The following is an 8,161-nucleotide window of genomic DNA, read 5'->3' as shown; positions in this document are numbered from 1 at the left end:
AGAATGAGAGACAGAGAGAGAAAGAGAAAGGGAGAAAGAATTGCTGGAAACAGAATGAGGATTGATATTCTAAACACAAAATGTTCTGCTAATGAATATTCACCGATTCTTTGTAAGATAACAAATAATTACCTTGATTTTTCTCTTTCTTCTTTTCATTAGATTAATTGGAAGAAAAAATACTGGGATTGCCTTGTATATATATGAGGCAGAGAGTGTGAAAGAGGAAATATATCTGGTTAGGTGGGCGGAGGCAGGCATGGTTGTGTGGTTAAGAAGACCGCTCCACAACCACGCATGGTTCGAGGTTCGATCTTACTGCGTGGCACATTGGCCAAGTGTTTTCTTCCTCGGGGATGACATACGTCTCGATATAGGAGGTTGAATAATGGAAACTGTACTGAACTCCACTACACGCAATTTTTGTGTGTAAGCACGTATATAGGTATACAAACACACATATATTTATATATAAACGAAAGGGAGTAGTACTCAATACATTTAGTGTAAGTTAAATTGGCCTTTAAATTACAGAGAACCCAGCTATAGGACTTAAAGTTTCATAGGTGAGAAGGACACGTCCATCTCATCAGTTGCCAGTTTATATATATATATATATATATATTATATATATATATATATATATATATATATATATATATATATATACAGTGGAGGACTGGCCTCGTCGCCAGCTTGCTCGATCGCAAGTGGGCCCCTGTGCCATTAGAATCCATATATGGGGACCCATGTTAGTATCTAAGGGGCCCATCCCACTAAAGTTTTAGAAATTTTTATTCACTCCTGGAAGAATGCATTAATTATTTCAGTCTGGCTGTGTTTGTAGACAGCTGAAAAGAATACTTTTAACAGCAAAATAAATAAATAAATAAATGATAGCATTGTAGTAGCGGGTGAGCCTCCTTGTAGTTGTGAGTGGGCCCCGTTAGTCTCCTGGCAACCAATACTTTAAAACCCAGTCCGCCAATGTATATATATATTACAAGATGAACCATTCGTCTGTTTTAATTATATATCATATTATACACACACACACACACACACACACACACACACACACACATATATATATATATATATATATATATATATATACTCATATACGTAAATATGTAAAATTCAAAATAAATACAAGTAAAGAAGAATGGGAAATCATCAATAATCTCAGGGACGATGAAAACATAATTATAAAAGAAACTGACAAAGGGAGCTCTGTAGTTATCATGGACTCAGAAAAATACATAAACATTACCCTAACCCTTCTTCAAGACAATACCTACTATGAAAAAATCAACAACTACAGTCAATCCAAGATAATGACCAAACTGTCTACCTTTATCCAACAATTCCAACAAGGTTTAACACAAGAGGAGACAGACTACTTGACTAGATTTGACTGCAAAACCAGTGACCTCTATGGACTTCCCAAAATCCACAAAAGTGAGACCATAAACGAAGCCTGTAAGAAGTCAACCTCTATAGCCATAAATATTCCACACCCGAGAGATCTCAAAATGAGACCAATTGTGGCCGGTCCCTCTTGTGAGACACACAGACTCAGTAATTTTATTGACGTCCCCCTCAAACCTATTCTCCAACATATACCGAGCTTTATACGGGATGATCTGGACTTTTTAAACCATCTCCCGAACAAAACCAGCGAAAACTCCCTCCTGGTTTCATTTGATGTAATAAACCTCTACACCTCGATTCCTCACGAATACGGAATAATAGCCATACAATACTGGCTGGAAAAATCCCAAATGACATTCTTGACAGAATCAGAAAAGAATTCATCGTTGAAGGAATAAGGTTCATTCTACAAGAACAACTTCTTCAATTTCAAAGAAAACACTTATAGACAAAAATCAGGCTCGGCGATGGGAACGAGGGTAGCGCCTACTTTTGCCAACCTTGTCATGGCATACTTGGAAGTCCAAATATACGAACACGCTAGATTAAAATTTGGGGAAAACTTCCAAAAATACTTACTTACCAACTGGAAATGCTACCTGGATGACTGTTTCATCCTTTGGCCACATAGCATTGAACAACTCACAGAATTTAAAAACTTAATCAACAGCATTAACCACAGTATCCAATTCACTATGGAATATAACCACCAACAACTACCCTTCCTGGACATCTTATTAATAAAGTGAGATACTGAGATTGAAACCAACATCTTCTTCAAACCAACAGACTCAAAACAATATCTTCTATTCTCCTCTTGCCACCCAAAACATACTAAAATAAATATACCTTTCAACTTAGCAAAAGAATTTGCACGATTGCATCAAATCCCGAAACCCGGGAAAAGCGACTCCAAGAACTTAAAACCTCATTACTAGATACAAAATACCAGGTTAGTCAAATCAAAAATGGAACAGAACGCGCAAAAATGATAGACATCCAAGAGTTACGGAAAACAAGAAAATACCATGACACACTTAAAACTCTATCTTACGTATCAACACAAAGACCAAGAAGCCAGGAAGCATTCAACATTATCCACTAAAACATACCCATCCTTTTTGAAGGACCCACGAATGAAAAAGGCACTAGATACACATAGGATTATTAAAAGCAAGAGACAACCACAATTACCCACCAAAAATACAACTCCACAAGTCAAAAAATGCAACCGCCCTAACTGCGGAATTTGCACCTTTCTCTTCGAGGGCTCAACATACAAATTTAAGTCAGGCCTAACTTTTACCATAAAACATGACTTCACCTGTGCTTCGAAGAACTTAATCCATGTTCTTAAATGTGGAAGTTGTGGTGGAGACTACATTGGTCAAACAAGCTTAACTTTGAGGGATGGACTTACGGTGCACAGACAACAAATCCGGGGCCCCATCACGAGGAAAATTCCTGTAAGCAAGCTCCTAGACTAATGCCCTGTAGACATAAACCCTAAATACCAAATCTTCCCTCTCTGTCAATGCACTGGAAGCATTTCAACCCAATTCTGTTTTAATAAGGAAAACATACTGATTAAAAACTATAAACCACAGCTAAATATCCTTTACAAAGAAGAAAAAACAGTATAAAGAAGAGAAAAAACACCCAATTTCAACACAAAAAAAAAACAATAAAATTTTAGTAACAATCTTCCACCCGGGTTTCGAAACTGCAGTTCCAGATCACCACACAAACACCCACCTCCAGTCTAATGAAATTCCACAAACACCAGTTGCTGACGTCACATAATTCCAAACCAATCAAAACCGAACTTCAGCGAATACAACGTAAAGACCCTTTAAGAGAACCAACTAGCCGGAACGAACTATAACCATATCCGCAAGGAAACCAACCAAGCAGAATGATAAGGTTGATCACGGAAGGAAAACGTCATCAATTTTTTAACGAATGAAAATCAGAACCGCTGACAGAAAAAAAATTATGAATACATCTTTCCGTAAACATACCATTACAAGTGAAAGCGACCGTTTAAAGAAGATCTGTGAAACCGTAAACCAAGTTCCTTTTTTTTTTACTATTTTAATTCTCACACTTGTTTTTTTTTTTCAGTATGACTTGTCGACCACCACTGAAATTAATGAACCTTGTACATTCTAACAAATTTAAACCTTACACCTTCTGTTTTGAACATGATAATTTATCAACATTGAAACATTTTGATTTGTCAACATTGAAACTTATAACGATGTTTTTCTAATTTTACACTTTACCATTGATAAACAAAAAATATTGTTGAAACTGGTTTGGTATATATGTAATTAAATGTATTTTAAACATTTACGAGCTTTTGAAATTTAAGTGCATTTTAAACATCACATTTTCCTATATTTTTTTCCTGCGTGGAAACACCACTCCCTCTTTTGTAATATATATATATACGTATATATATGTGTGTGTGTGTGTGTGTGTGTGTGTGTGTGTTTGTGTGTGTGTGTGTACGTATGTATGTATATATATATATATATATATATATATATATATATATATATATATATATATATACATACCGTGAAGTATATTTGACACTTAAATATGGCTAACCCTTAAGAGTGGATGCTACTGTAGCTTGTAGCCCCAGGAGGACACCTCCTCTAGCTGGCTATTGACACACTTTTTGTGCCCTATCAGTATTTGCAAAGGGAAGATATCCTTTTCATCTTCAACCTGACATGATACACACGGACACAAGTTTCTGGGTATTGACCCGTCGAGTCAGTATGTATCATGTCAGGTTGAAAGGAAGGATGGGTTCCCTTTGCAAATACTGATAGGGCACAGAAAGTGTGTCAATAGCCAGTTAGAGGAGGTGTCCTCCTGGGGCTACAAGCTACAGTACCATCCACCCTTCAGGGTTAGCCACATTTAAGTGTCGAAAATATACTTCACCATGTCGTGCAGCTACTGTTTATACGTCGCTCAGGGATTTATTATATATATATATATGTGTGTGTGTGTGTGTGTGTGTATAATATATATATGTATGTAGGGCGGCGAGCTGGCAGAATCTTTAGCACGCCTGGCGAAATGCTTAGCGGTATTTCGTCTGCGGTTACGTTGTGAGTTCAAATTCCGCCGAGGTCGACTTTGCCTTTCATCCTTTCGGGGTCGATAAATTAAGTATCATTCACGCACTGGGGTCGATGTAATCGACTTAATACCTATGTCTGTCCTTGTTTGTCCCCTCTATGTTTATCCCCTTGTGGGTAATAAAGAAATAGGTATTTCGGCTGCGGTTACGTTCTGAGTTCAAATTCCGCCGAGGTCGACTTTGCCTTTCATCCTTTCGGGGTCGATTAAATAAGTACCAGTTACGCACTGGGGTCGATATAATCGACTTAATCCGTTTGTCTGTCCTTGTTTGTCCTCTCTGTTTTTAGTCCCTTGCGGGTAGTAAAGAAATAGGTATTTTGTTTAGCATTACGTTCTGAGCTCAAATTCCGCCGAGGTCGACTTTACCTTTCATCCCTTCGGGGTCGATTAAATAAGTACCAGTTACGCACTGGGGTCTTTTCTATTCTTGTTTGTCCCCTCTATGTTTAGCCTCCTGTCGTCAAAAAAGAAATAAATGTATGTGTATGTATGTATATTTTTGTGTTTGTGTATGCAGTGTGTATATGTATGTCTGTGGAAATGTATTTTATATATATCTTTCTGTGTGTGTGGGGTGGGGGTCTGCGTGCGTTCACGTTTGAGTGCGTGCGTCTCTCGCTCTCTCTCTCTCTCTCTATGTATATATATATATATATATATATATATATATATATATGTATGTTGTAGCAAACAGGAAAAGCAGAACTCAAAAAATGAGTACATGTATATTTTTACTAATATTTAGCAGAAGCAACAGAATGACTCAGGGCCCGAGAGTTTCGAGTGTTGGCACTTTTCCTTCTTTTATTTTTTACTTGTTTCAGTCATTTGACAGCGGCCATGTTGGAGCACCGCCTCTAGTCGAGCAAATCGAACCCAGGACTTATTCTATCGGTCTCTTTTGCTGAGACGAAACAGGAAGACGAGGGTCATGTCATGAACTCTATAAGCTTACAGCTGTTTCTGCTATAGATGTTGTGGACTCGTATTTGAGAGCCTCAATAACATCCTAGAGCTTTATCGAGCCTCGAATTTGAAGTGCAATTTATTTTGGAAAACAAGGACGATATTTGTGCAAAGTATAGCGAAGGCATTACTGATGTATATAGAAAATGTTTATTTCCAAAAAGCAATCAACTTTATTAACAGAATATATATATGATAGGAGTGGTTGTGTGCTTACGCGCAGAAGTGATTTAGTAGTAAGTAGCTTGCTTACCAACTACATGGTTCCGGGTTCAGTCCCACTACGTGGAATCTTGGGCAAGTGTCTTCTACTATATCCTCGGGCCGACCACAGCCTTGTGAGTGAATTTGGTAGACGGAAACTGATAGAAGCCTGTCGTGTACATATATATATATATATATATATATATACATATATATATAAATATATACATATATATATATATATATATATATATATATATATATATATATATATATATATATATCAGTGTGTGTGCATGTGTGTGTTTGTGTTTGTCCCCCCAACATCGCTTGACAACCGATGCTGGTGTGTTTACGTCCCCGTAACTTAGCGGTTTGGCAAAAGTCACCGATAGAATAAGTACTAGGCTTCCAAAGAATAAATGCTGGGGTCGATTTGCTCGACTAAAAGCGGTGCTCCAGCATGGCCGCAGTCAAATGCCTGAAACAAGTAAAAGAGTAGAGAGTAAAGAGAACAGATTCCACTTAATTATTTATATAATAAAAATAAAATAAGAGTTTTTCGCTAGCATATTAAAAAACGTTATGAGCAATCAGGTGTATAAAAAGAGCATAACAGACCCCAAATAAATAATATTTTGTTACAATTTTGGAACCAGCGACAGAAAATGTATCAATTTTATATTATGTTCGAATTTCTAATTTCTTATGTTTTCTAAACATGATAACAGATAAAAACTTTTTAAATTATATAATCACCTGTTTACTTGATATTAATCTGACTTAGCTTTCTAAGTATTTATCAAAATATTGTTTGAAGTGTGTTTGTTAGGGCTTCTCTAAATTATTACCATTCTGTTGTTTCTTTCAGCTTATCGATTCGGAATTCATAGAAAAACGAATACATCTATTTATTACCCTGTCAGATGTTTTTCTATAGAGAATAGGCGAAATACCTTCTAACATTTCATTTCCTTTACGTTTGATTCTCTATATGTATATTACCAAGCAAAAATAGAACACTGTTCTTTTCTATGTTTTCTAAACGTTACACACAAAGAAAGGAATTATTACTTAAAAGATGTAGCTGCTAATAAAAAGAAGCCTGGCAAAGATACTCATTATTGAGGCCACCACAATTATAGATTTGTCGTGAATGAACTAATCATAACTACAACGCTTTCAACATATAAGATCACTTGGAACTGAAGACAAGGTATGAGTGAGATAGCAAAGATGATATATTTGTCGATCAAAATCATGTTGCGTATATATTTCATTATAAATTTTCCTAAATCCATCAAAGTAAAACCAGTTACAAAAGCTTGACGTACAAACTTGAAACTATTGCTCAATTCTTGCGTTCTTTTCTTAAAATTCGCTTTTAACTGACATGAATGAATGTGTGTACGTGTGTGTGTGTGTGTGTGTGTGTGTGTGTGTGTGTGTGTGTACAGTGGAGGCGCAATGGCCCAGTGGTTGGGGCAGCGAACTCACGGTGGTGGGATCGTCGTTTCGATTCCCCGACCGGGCATTGTGAGTGTTTATTGAGCGAAAACACCTAAAGCTCCATGCGGCTCCGTTTGGGGGTGCGGTGGCGACCCCTGCTGTAATCTATCACCACAACTTTCTCTCACTCTTTCTTCCTGTTTCTTTTGTACCTGTATTTCAAAGGGTCAGCCTTGTCACACTCTGTGTCACGCTGAATCTCCCCGAGAACTACGTTAAGGGTACAAGTTTCTGTGGAGTGCTCAGCCACTTGCACGTTAATTTCACAAGCTGGCTGTTCCGTTGACGGATCAACTTTAACCTTGCCGTCGTAACCGATGGAGTGCCACGATGTATGTACACACACACACGCACACAGACACACACAAACATATATAGATACACTCATACATATGCATTCATAAGTATATACGTGGTCTGGACAGTTGCCATAGTAACAACGCTAAAGTACGCAGAGTGAAGTCACTTAGCAGAGACTGACCATGAACTCTGCTGTGCATGTGCACTAAGTTTTAACGTTCTAGCTCACTTCACCTGTTCACAGCTGTGCTTGGAAGGAAGGTGTGTAGCGTGTGATAGTTGCATTGACCACGACAGAGAAAGTTGAGCAGAGAATCTGCATCAAATTTTGCCAAAAACTTGGCGATACATGCTCAGCGGCTACGGAAGGTTTTCAAAATGTTTCCATCGTTTTTATTACAATCTAGGAAATCTTGTGCAACTGAAACCCGAGTGTCTTTTTGGTCAGCTGAAAGCAGTTTTGGCACAAACTTGGCAGACAAGCGTCTCATACCAAAATCTTCAGTGATAACTCATGGATGGTTATTTGACGATCTCCTCTCACAGCTGCATGCATATCTGCGATGTTTTTCTCAGTTCTGCT

Source organism: Octopus sinensis, linkage group LG4 (genome assembly GCF_006345805.1).
Source record: "Octopus sinensis linkage group LG4, ASM634580v1, whole genome shotgun sequence".
NCBI lineage: Eukaryota > Metazoa > Mollusca > Cephalopoda > Octopoda > Octopodidae > Octopus > Octopus sinensis.
The sequence above is the reverse complement of the archived record's forward strand: the minus strand, read 5'-3'. Positions refer to the sequence as shown.